This window comes from Magnolia sinica, chromosome 6 (assembly GCF_029962835.1).
Source record: "Magnolia sinica isolate HGM2019 chromosome 6, MsV1, whole genome shotgun sequence".
NCBI lineage: Eukaryota > Viridiplantae > Streptophyta > Magnoliopsida > Magnoliales > Magnoliaceae > Magnolia > Magnolia sinica.
The window spans coordinates 74,117,631-74,129,400 of record NC_080578.1 but is presented as its reverse complement, the minus strand read 5'-3'; the positions used below and the strand labels follow the sequence as shown (position 1 = coordinate 74,129,400).

Sequence of the window (11,770 nt, the reverse complement as noted above, 5' to 3'; positions counted from 1 at the left end):
CCTCCAACTGAAGTTAGGATGATTTCTCCAACTAGGATTGTATATATTGGAGGTGGGTCCATTGAAAGGTCTTTCGTAACTATTCACGGCATTAGATTGCTCATTCAGTGCCTCTTAAAAAGCAGGTATTGTTGGACAATTTTTAGTTGTGTGAAAGTTGCAAGCACAAATACCACAAATAGTTTCCTTTATCCTTCTTTAGTTCCATGACTTCGAATTTTCTTATGAGATTAGCTACTTTAGCATTCATATCATCATCCTCTTTCTAAAGGTATATTCTGCCCCTCTTTTGATTGAGTAGGCTTAGATGTAGTGTTAGGTTTTGTGCGGTTTCAGCGAGTTTGTCAAAGTAATCCCACACTTCATCAACATTTTTATTTATAAATTCCCCATTGCACATCGTCTCAACGAATTGGCGCATGAAAGATGTCAATCTATCGTGGAAGAAAGTTATTATGCACCATGTTTCAAAACCATGTTGTGGGCATGAACTGACGAGATCCTTGAACTATTCCCAATATTGGAAGAATGTTTCATCTTCCTTTTGGGCGAAGTTCATGATTGACTTCCTGATGGTGTTCGTCTTATTGTATAGAAAGAATTTTTTTATGAACTCCTTCATCATGTCATTCCATGTGCCAATAGATCATGGACTTAGTGAGTACAACCATGTCTTAACTTTCTCTTTCAAGGAGAAAGGAAAGAGTTTCAGCTTGACCATATTCTCAAACACGTTAGGAAAGTATAAAGTAGCTATAACCTCATCAAATTCTTGCAAGTGCAGGTAAGGAATTTCAGATTCAAGTCCAAGGAACTTTGGAAGGAGTTGGATCACTCCTGACTTGATATCCATGTTTCCTGTATTTTCTAAAAAACCATATAGGAAGGTGTGCTGACCCCTGCCGGTTGTAAATAATCTCGTAAAGTACGAGGCGGGGGTGCTTGATGCAACTCATTCTCATCCTGGACTTCCTCAACCCGAGGTTGAGGTTGTCTTTCCGATTGATTGACTGGTTGATTAGCAACCATCACTTCAATTAACTTTGAGGATTTCGAGTGGTGTCTAATCCTGTGATGGATAGATAACCCTTCAACTAATCCTCCTTCACTCAAAAGACATCGAGTGTTGTCACGGACCCACTCAGGCATGAAACGCTCTCAGCCCTCAATTTCAGATTCTAACCTAAACCTAAAAAGGAAAGAGGGAATAAGAATTCTGGAAAAAGAAAGGAAGAGAATTAGAAAGAAGTTACCAAATTGGAAGTTCCTAATTTAAGATCCTGCAAAACAAAAATTCTAAAATTAGAAATTTTCTAAAATCAGAATAAAAAGATGAGTTAGTTTCTAAAAAAAAAAAGCAATCCTAGAATAGAAAGTCTCTAAAAACAGAAAACAAACCCTAATATAGAAATAGAAAGAAAGAAATTTTAGAAAGAAATTACTAAATTAGAAGTTTCTATATTAGGATCCTACAAAACAGAAAAGTTAGTTAGTTTCTAAAAAAAAATCTAAACAAACCCTAATCCTAAAATAGAAAGTAAATAAATCCTAATCTTAACCTATTTCTAAAACTAATCAATTTCAAAAAAACACAGCCGTTAATCCCCAGCAGCTGCGCCAAAAACTTGTTCACAACCCCAAGTGTAGGGTCGCGATGTAGTAATAATCTCGGTGAGACCGAGGTCGAATCCACAAGGACTAATCTCATATGTATTCTGAAAGTAACTAGAACTAGAACTAGAAGAAGATGTGAATCTAAATATGAATTAATTGAGAGAGTAATTGTGATTAAAGTGATTAAAACTAACAAATTCAAAGGTGGTAACTAGGGTTTCCAAGGATCAACTTGTAGCAATTGGGACAGTAACTTACATGATTCAAGGACACAACTGGAATCAGAGTCCTATCATATCCAATTAGCAAGAAGAGATTTGTCAGATCTCTGAACTTCTCATGGATCTAATCATCAATGGATGAGAGTGGTGAAGATTTGGAAGTGATTCCGGCACCTAACCATGCCCAGAAGACAAGGCAAACAACATGATTTACCAATCCCACAACCAATCATAAGAGAATTGTAAAGGTTAGGAAGGATTCCATCACCCTACCATGCCCAAGGGACGATGGTGAACAACATGACTTACTAATTTCATAATTTCAAGTTGAGAAAAAGAAGATATTTCAAGCTATCATAGATCCATTGTAATTTGTCACAACAAACCATTAAAAACTAAAAATATTCCTTCATAATCAAACTAGAATCCACAAGGTTCAACAAGACATGAATCAAAACAAAGCAAACATCCCAATCACGCTATAAACTTCACCTCTTAGCCCTAGCTAAGAGGTTTAGCCAACCATAGACATAATTGAACTAAGAACTCTTAAACAAAACATCAACTAAGGAAGAAGAATAAAACTCTCGAATGGTGGCTCCACCCTTTTGCTCCAGTCCTCAAACCCTAGAAGACAGCTAGGAACATCCTAGGGACCCCTATTTATAGTTTTGCAACTCAAACTTTCTCTTCGAGTTGGAAAATTCTGAAAACCGTCTTTAATTTTCACAATTCATATGCTGTCTACATAACTCTAGACTGGTCAAGGACAACCCTCAACTGGTCGAGGGCCATCTTCGACTGGTCGAGGGTTATCTTTGATTGGTCGAGGATGACGAGAATTAAAGGATTTTGATCACTGGAGTTCGAGTCGAAGTTCCTTCGACTAGTCGAGCAGGATCCTTCGACTGGTCGAAGGAGGGCTTAGACTAGTCGAAGGAAGTCGATTTTTAGGGTTCCTTTTCTTCACTTCAAGTCTTCAATTCTCTTCATTCCTTACTTCATTTTCTTGGATCTTTGGCATGTGAATTCTTCATTCTTGGTCTCATAAGATCCATCCTTGCTTTGGTGATTCTTATGCGTTAAATCCGTGCTTTTAGCATCCTTTTCAATCCAAGCTCTTAAATTCACATTACAACATAAACATGATTAAAATAGGACATTAAACATTATCATGTTCATAAAACTAAATAATAAATGGGGTCCAATATACAATATTTGACCCTTAACAGTGGCCACTATTCCTACCATACAGATGATGTGGCCCATTTGGGCTTTAAATTTATTTGATTTTTACATAAGTCATTCCCAAAAATTTGTTGGCAAATGGATATGTAATGTGCATGTAATACACATTCATCAAGGTGCGGCCTAAGTGGACCTCACATGCTATTTCGTGAGGTATAACCCATCCTATGTTTGAATCTGATGGATCTTTAGGGGCAAGGTGTGGCCCAACTAGGCTTAGATCTAATTGAGCTTTGGGGACCCCATGCCACCAACTAAGGGGGAAAATGAATGGACAATGTTCATGTCCCCAGTGGGCCCCACAAATCTGGACCATTCAAAAGGGTGTTTGTGTTGACTATTGCATTAGGCAACAAACCTACTCTAGATTGCATTAGTTAGATGGAGGGGTTATACATATCAGATTGACCCCAACTTTGGTACACATGGCAAAAATCAAATATACATTCATTACACAAAATTTAGGACCAATTAGAAATCTATAGACCCCACAAATTTGAATCGTTCAGAAGAGTGTTTGTACTAACTATTGCACTAGAAATCAAACCCGGTTCAGACTGCGTTAATTAGATGAAGATTTTAGGTAGATTGGATTAACCTAAAATTTTCTACACATGGTAAAAATAAAGTATACATTCATCACAAAAAATTTGGGATAAATTAGATATCTGTAAACCCTACAAATTGGGACTGTTCAAAAGGGTGTCTATGTTTACCACTACACTGGATAGCAAACCTAGTCCGTATTGAATTAGTTAGATGAAGGGGTTAGACAGATCAGATTGAACCCAAATTTGGTACACATGGTAAAAATAAAGTATATATTCATCATATAAAATTTGAGACCAATGGGATATTTTTTTGCCATAGATTTGGACCATTCAGAAGGATATTTGTGTTGACCAATGCACTGGACAACAAACTTGATTCGTATTGCATTAATCAGATGAATGGTTTAGATAGGTCGGATTGACCTCAAATTTGGTACACATGGAAACAATTAAGTATTCATTCATCGCATAATTTGGGACTAATTGAATATCGGTGGACCTCATAAATTCGGACCGTTCAAAAGGGTATCTGTGCGGACCACGGTACTAGACAACAAACTCGATCCATCATGAATAGATGATGGGGATAATGCATACATGTAACAATTGGTCCCACAAGGTGAGCCAAAGAATCAAATTAAAAAAAGAAATGTCAATAAATTTTCTTCATCCATTGTGGCCCACCTTAATCAGTGAATTCGCTTCTTCCAACGTCTTTGTTCCACTTGTATTTTTGATAAGATGGTGTGAATCACAATAGGCCCTAAGATCAAGGGTCCACCATAAAATCAAAAAATGCACACCTATATATTTTAAATGTAAAGGAAAGCAAAGCGTGAAGGGGTACCCACGTGTTTAGATGGTTGGATGGGCTGGATTCTTAAATTCGCTTAATGGATGGTGGAGGGCTTAATCATTCTCCTTCTCCTTTTTCTCTTAATCTTCTTCCTTCCCTCCTTTCCTTTCTCTTCTCTCTCTACTTCTTTTCCTTCTTCTATCCTAGTCTAAGAGGAGATAAGGAGGGAAATGAGAAAGTGTTTATGGGAGATGGGTTGTGAGAGTGGGAGAGGGATTAGAGAGGGGTTAAGGGTGATTGTGGAGAAAGAAATTTGGGCACTTAGGTACCCAAATTTGTGCTAGGGCCTTCCTATTTATAGAGGTGAAAGTGATTAGAAGTTTTTTAACATAGCTTATACTTTTCTAGAAAAGGTGGGGAACATAAGATGTAGTTTTCCTTAATTTAGGGGATCATGTCTTTGACTTTGGTGGTTTTACTTTATTAAGGTTAACCAAATCCATTCATTAAGGCTAAGACACCTTAATTACTTTTAATGGTACTTAATTTACTCTTGATGAGTTCTAGAATATGTGACATGGCTAGCTTCCTTTATTTTAAGGGATTCTTTTAACTTTAGTGGAAAAGGTGATCTACACATTTATTAAGTATTAATAAACCACTTTTTAAAGGTGCTTATCATAGCTTAATGATGAGATAACTTCCCTTAATGGCTTTTGGATGGAGTGATGTGGCAATCATCCCTTTAAAATACGGGATTTGGTTGACTTTTAAGGAAAATGTATGGGTTACCTTTATTAAGATTAATAATGTGTTTATAGGTAAATTATGGGATAGTTTAGGGGATTAGTGTATTTTCATTAACTTAATATTTTTTTTAGAAATTATGATGTCATGTTGATGCCATAATCATGTCACATAGGGTGTTTTAAGGGATGTTTGCACACATGTGCATGGGGTTCTTCGCGCGATATCTTTCAATCGGAGGTGCACATTCATGCATGCAGGGTACATGTGGATCCCTTGATGGCGCGATTACGCTAGTATATGTTACGGTTTTATATGGTTCCACTTTTTTTGGGTGCACACTTGTACGTTCGATCTACATCCTGTCGAAATCGTCGGACGATTCTTGGAAACAGGTTGCAGTATTATATATAGGGGCTCATAATATAGCATCATGGGAGGTAGCACAGCTTTTTCCTCACTTTAGGAAAGTAGTGTGGCTTTTCCTCCAAGTCGTGAAGGTGATGTGGTTGCGCCTTCACTGAAGATAGGCAAAATGGTGCATTTTCTCACAATTTTACCTGAAAAAAATTGTTCAACCCTCATAGCTCAAAACTCAAGGGAAGTGAAAGTGTGAAAAGTTTTTAGAGAGATACTCCCATGGAGTATTTATAGGCTTCCTTAGGGATTATGGCGATGATTTTGCATTCTCACGTTGGCTAATGGTCTCGCCACTTGGCAATTGCACCATCTAAGGTGGCATAGCGATGATGTGACGAGAAATGAGATTAGGTCGATCCACATGGTAGTGCGATGGCACGGACTTGGCCTTGGGGCCATGCCTTAAGTTCGGCCCTTTATGATTTTGAGTCGCACCTTGGGTCTGCACCTTTGTAAATTCTAGCCACATCATGTGTCTCTGCCTTCATGAATAATGGGTCACGCCTTCCTTTAACTTAGAATTACTCTGCGGTTTTATATCCCAAGAAATGCCCCCACTTCTATCCAATACGATCTTACATTAACGTTGTTTTGATAGAATACAGAGTGTTGGATGTGAGTTCACAAACTCTCTTTGGTTGTAGTAGAACTTATGCATGAAATGTTGTCACTACTATAAATACTGGAACCACACACGTCTTTCACAGTCCCACCGAGTCCTCTAGTTGTACATAGGTGCACTATTTCTTATTTTTTACTCGTTAACGTAGCCTTTCTTGAACTCTAACAGTTAGTGTGACCTTCTTGTATTAAGTTCGCAGCCACGCCTTCCTTCACTCGGGGCAAATATGGGCCTTATTGTCCCCATACTTAGATTTATTAATTATTATTATTATTATTATTATTATTATTTTCCAATTACTTCTTTTATATATGTTTCATACTCTCTTATTTGACATTGTAAAGAGTACTTAATGTATATTTGCTCTTGTTGATATAGGAAATAAAAGAGGATCATTACTTCATTTGCAAAAGGTCGTGAAAATAACACAACCTGAGTGTCTATTATGTTAGGGGATCTTCACGTTCCTTAGATCCCATGGGCCATTCTAGTGTAAGTATTGAAGGTTTTAAACCTTAGAGACAAACCCATTTATTCCCAATTCCAGGTAATATAGACTTCTTCTCTCGAATAAATGATTTACTCCATATCTTAATATCAGTAGCCAAGGGGGACATACCTTACTCTCTGAAGTCTGGATCAAAAGACAAATGGGAAGAGTGTAATGCTGTTGAGTAGGATTTTCCTTGAACATTTTGTTAAATCATTAGGCACAACCCTTTGTACAAGATTTGATACTGCCTGGTGTAGCGTGAACTAGAACAATGAAGACGTTTGGGTGAAACTTCCCCAGATAATCAACCCATAAGGTTTGGTAAAGAACTTTAATGACTTCGTCCTATCACAAGGGGAGATTCTTTTAATAATTGGGATATGCCTCGGCTTAGGACGGTTGGTAGTTCGTATCATATAAAACCCCAACTCCTTGAAGGTGTTTACTCGAATGGGCATTGAGTCACTAGTGTTACCAGGGAGATGATAATCTTATACCAATTTTATGACCCTCATTAGTTAATCCTTTTCACTATGTCGAAACTTTTCATTGAAGGGTGCTCACCACTCCAGAGAGAATAACGTGGGATAACAAATTCAAGATTCAATGTCTTATTGTGTATCATTTGGGCCATGATACATGAATCAGTGAGATCCTTGAAAAATATGCGGATTAATTAAGGGACACAAACCTTTATGATGCAATTCTTGCCATCAGCGGATCTTTTAAGAAGAAATTAGGCATTATTAAAGGTTTTGCTGAATTTTAGTGTCCCATTACCAATACATTTAATCTTTGGGTAGGCAAAATGAACATTAACCTATGAGATTTATAATATATGGAAATCCATTTCTCTTCTAGTCTTTATTACGATGAGTATATGCCTTGTAACGCTTAGTTGAATCATAAATTTAAAAGATTGGCGTCCTTTATAGAGACGTGTTACTCTGGAATTGTTTATATAAGACCCGTGTCCTAGTCCGTACCGTTCCATTAGCTTCCGCGATCCTTCCGGACGAATTCCGGTAACCTTCGCACCGTATCCGATAATTGCGCGCAATCCTAAACCAGCTCCCGCATACCGAAGTCGGCTCGAACCGAAACTTGCATCATAGCGACCGTGCCATCGCCGCGGTTCCAACGTCATAACTTGCGCACCGAACCGATACCCAGACCAGGAGATGTGGACCTGTGTTCATTCCAAAGAAACGCCGTGTGTTGCGAATTACGAGGGAATCTCTACCACATGTCCCATCAATCAATCAATCACTCATGTCAAGTACAAGTCAAGTCACACCTTACCCAAATACAACAACCCATCCCTCTTTCTCCACAAAGTCAACTCTCTCTCTCTTCACCCATTCCTCTTTTCCAAAAATTTCAGCCCAACCCATACCTCTCCTTACATCACCCATCACCCATCACACCTCACCCATCCATATCACTCCCATCACTTCTCTCTCTCTCTCATTTCTCAAATCTCCCAAAAAACAAAAAATTCCACACGTCCAACCTCTCTCTCCCAAACCACAAGTGTGGTCCACCTTCTTATCTTTCATCTACACCCTTTCATCTCTCATCCACACCATCAATCTCCCATCAATCTCCATCAAAAGGCAAGCTAAGGAGAATTGGAGTCTAAGGGACCAAGAAGAAGGAAGATAAGGTGGGTGATCTTTGAGTTTTCACCATTGATTTCTTGATTTGGGGGCCCACTTATTGGTGGGACCCATTTTGATGTATGTGATTAAACCAAGAGGGGCCCATAGTGGCGGGGTCCCTCCACTCTACCGATCTCTCTTTATTGTTCTCTTTTTTTCTCTCTCTCTTTCTTTGTGATGGTGTGGATCCCACCAATATGTGTTATATCTACCCCGTCCATCTACATCAGACGGTGTGGCCCACCCTATTGTAGGTGATGATCCACACCATCCACTGTTTGGATGGGCCCAATACATCCTTCTTTCTATATGTTATATTTTATATAATATATATAATATAATATGTAATTTATATATATAATATAAGATATATATTATATGTATATATGTTGGTGGGCCACGTCCACATGAGACCCACCACAATGATGTGTTTATGTATGTCGTCCAGCGTCCCTGGACGCTGGACGTTGGCGAACAGTGAAGTGTAAATTGACATGGGAGTGCACTAACGGGCTAGCCAAAGAGAAGGGAGTGGTGGGCCACTCATGCAGGCCCCACCTTGATGTTTTTATATAATCCAGGCCATCCATCCTCTTCCTTAGATCATTTTAGGCGTTGAACCAAAAAATGAGGTTGATCTGGTTTCCTGGCGGGCCATGGTATAGGAAACAGTGTTCCTACCTTCGATTTACTCCCTGATGCTCCTGTATATCAAAAACAGCTCAATATTGGACTCTATGGGTTTGTATCAAGCCATAGGGATCAATGGCTGGAGTGGATCTTACTGATGCGGGCCCCATCTACTAAAAACCGTAGAAAAACATAAAATCAAAAAAAAAAACACAACGAGCAGCAGTGCTGCTGCTGCTGTCAGTGCACACACAGGCACTACCTGCGCCTGGTGAATGGACGACCGAGCTAGGCCTCACGGCTCCAGCCGTGGGCCCCACTGTGATGCGTTTCGAACATCAATGCCGTGCATTGGGTGGACCCTTAGGGCGGTAGCCTCCCTGCCAAAAATCAGCCGTATATGGAACTCAGGTGGGCCACACCATCTAAAATCATGTGAAGACATGCCCAAAACATATAAAATCATTTGGTGGGGCTTACCTGAGTTTTGGATGTTGCTGAAAGTTGGTCTGGACCATCAGCCAGGTGGGACTCACATAATGGGTGGGCTGGATTTGTGAACCACGTTTCGGTGGGCCCCACGCCCACCCCCAGGTCCAAGTGACCTTATAAACAGGTTGGACGGCATATAAATATCACGATGGGCTCCTGCCCACGTGACCAGTCAACAGATTGGTGGCAAATAAATATTTCAGTGGGCCCTACCCCCTGGTCCACGTGGCCTTGTGAACAGGTTGGATGTAAATAAACGTTATGGTGGGCCCTGGTCCACATGACCTTATGTACAGGTTGGATGTAAATAAATATTACAAGTGGGCCCGAGTGGGTGAAAAATAAATATTACAGTGGGCCCTACCTTGGTCCACGTGGCCTTATGAACAATTGGGTGAAAAATAAACATTATGGTAGGCCCCACATGGGACCCACTTATGTATGTATTGTAAACCACACCCTCCATTAGAGTGGGCTCCATCATGATGCATGTGTTTCATCCAACTGTCCAATCATTTTTGGAGATAATTTAAGGCCCATTGTTGAGGCCCATCTTGATGTATTGGTGGTCCTTGTTGAGGCCTACCTTGACTTGTATAAGGCCCATATTATGAGGCCCATTGTGAAGTATGTAAGGCTCGTGTAATTAGGCCCAGCTTGATGTATTTGTGGCCTGCCCACTAAGGCCCACTTGAGATATATGAGCCCATAGTTTGAGGCCCATTTGATGTATTTGGGCCCTTGGTTCGAGGCCCAACAAGATCTATATAAGGTCCATTACAACGTGATTCTACCATGGTTCATGTGTTGACTATTGTAGTGGGCTAGGCCTTGGGAACAATGTTGGTTTGACGTCCACATTGAATGGATAATGTTGGTTAAATATCCGCATTATAACTCTCCCTAAGGCCCACTGATAGGCCCATACTTGTAGTAAGTAGGCCGTCTAGGCCCATCTCCGTTATACACAGAGCCCATCTCTTTATACATGTTTAGTATAGATCCATGATTCATGATCATTCGCATCATATGTATGCCTGATGTGAGGAGTGACCGATCATAGCATATGCCTTCGGGCGGACTGTTTATGGGCTCCCTGATAGGCGGAGTTTTCCCATATAAGTGCGTGGTACACACAGGACTGTTGCATGACTGATAGTGTGACTCATGCACATTGCATTTGTGTGATTGTAGTTACTGTATGCCCTAGCGACATCAGGGCCATAGCCTCCACAGACACATCGTGGATGGCAGGATTGGATATCGAAAATATTTGGTTCTAGCATACGGGCGCCATAGATGTCCCTGGGTGAAAATCCCTAAACCCGATGGTACCAGAGGATGACTCCAACGTCGAGACTGAGTGGATACATGAGCGCGCGAGGGCCGTATACCAGTAGGTCGCATCTCCCACTGTGTCGTGGTCGGTTGGAAAGGGGTATGACCTTACCCGCCTGAGTGAGGGGGCAATTTCTAGATTGAGTTTAACTAGCTTGAGGAATCGGTCCGCTATCGACGAGCCGGGCCCGATATTGGCAGGTGGATAGTGAGGTCTCTTCTACCCTCCCAGTTGTGCGTCCGGATAGGGGCGGCAAGCTGGCGTAGAGTGTACTTGACCCCGGTGATTATCCATACTGAGAAGCGCACTGATTTGATGCTCTAGTGAGGAGCTGTATTGATATGTGGATGAGGATTGACATGCTTGACTTGCATTCTGCATCGCATGGCTTTGATGTGGCCGATCGCATTCATGTTTTGCACCACATGGCCTTGTTATGGCTGATTGCATACATGTGTCCATCAGCATGATCCCGCATTTCTCTGACCTTGCATCCTGAGCACGCTCATATTGCGCACACACCACCCTCTAAGCTTTCTATAAGCTTATGCACGATTGATGCGTGCAGGTGACGCCAAGTCGTAGCCGTAGCATAGCAGCAGCAGGAGTGTGCGGTCGAGCCTTTGGAGTTTTGTTATTCACATTATCTTGTATTTCCCTTCATACGCATTGTACTTAAAGTTTTTTATCATAGTGTATTTTGTGATGGTGTTCTTGTGTTTATTGTTCGTGGGTTATGCTTTTGGTTATGCTCTTTACGAATATAATGATTTTAGAAATCCTCCTTGTGGGATCCTAGGATCGGAACCTGGTAAATGGGTACCGGGAGCCGAGAATAGGGTTCTACGGAGGTTGTCAGCGCTAGATTCGGCGATCGGGAATTTTGTGAGCCCGGTTTCCGAGTTCGGGGCGTGACAGTTTGTCGAACTAAAACAC

General features: G+C 40.6%; 1 non-coding gene across 1 annotated transcript; it reads left to right on the top strand.

Moving 5' to 3' along the window:
• The first annotated feature begins 470 nt into the window (after positions 1–470).
• LOC131250423 (small nucleolar RNA R71) lies at positions 471–577 on the top strand. Its single transcript, XR_009173349.1, has one exon. It is a non-coding gene; the product is annotated as a small nucleolar RNA R71 (small nucleolar RNA).
• The last annotated feature ends 11,193 nt before the right edge of the window (positions 578–11,770 follow it).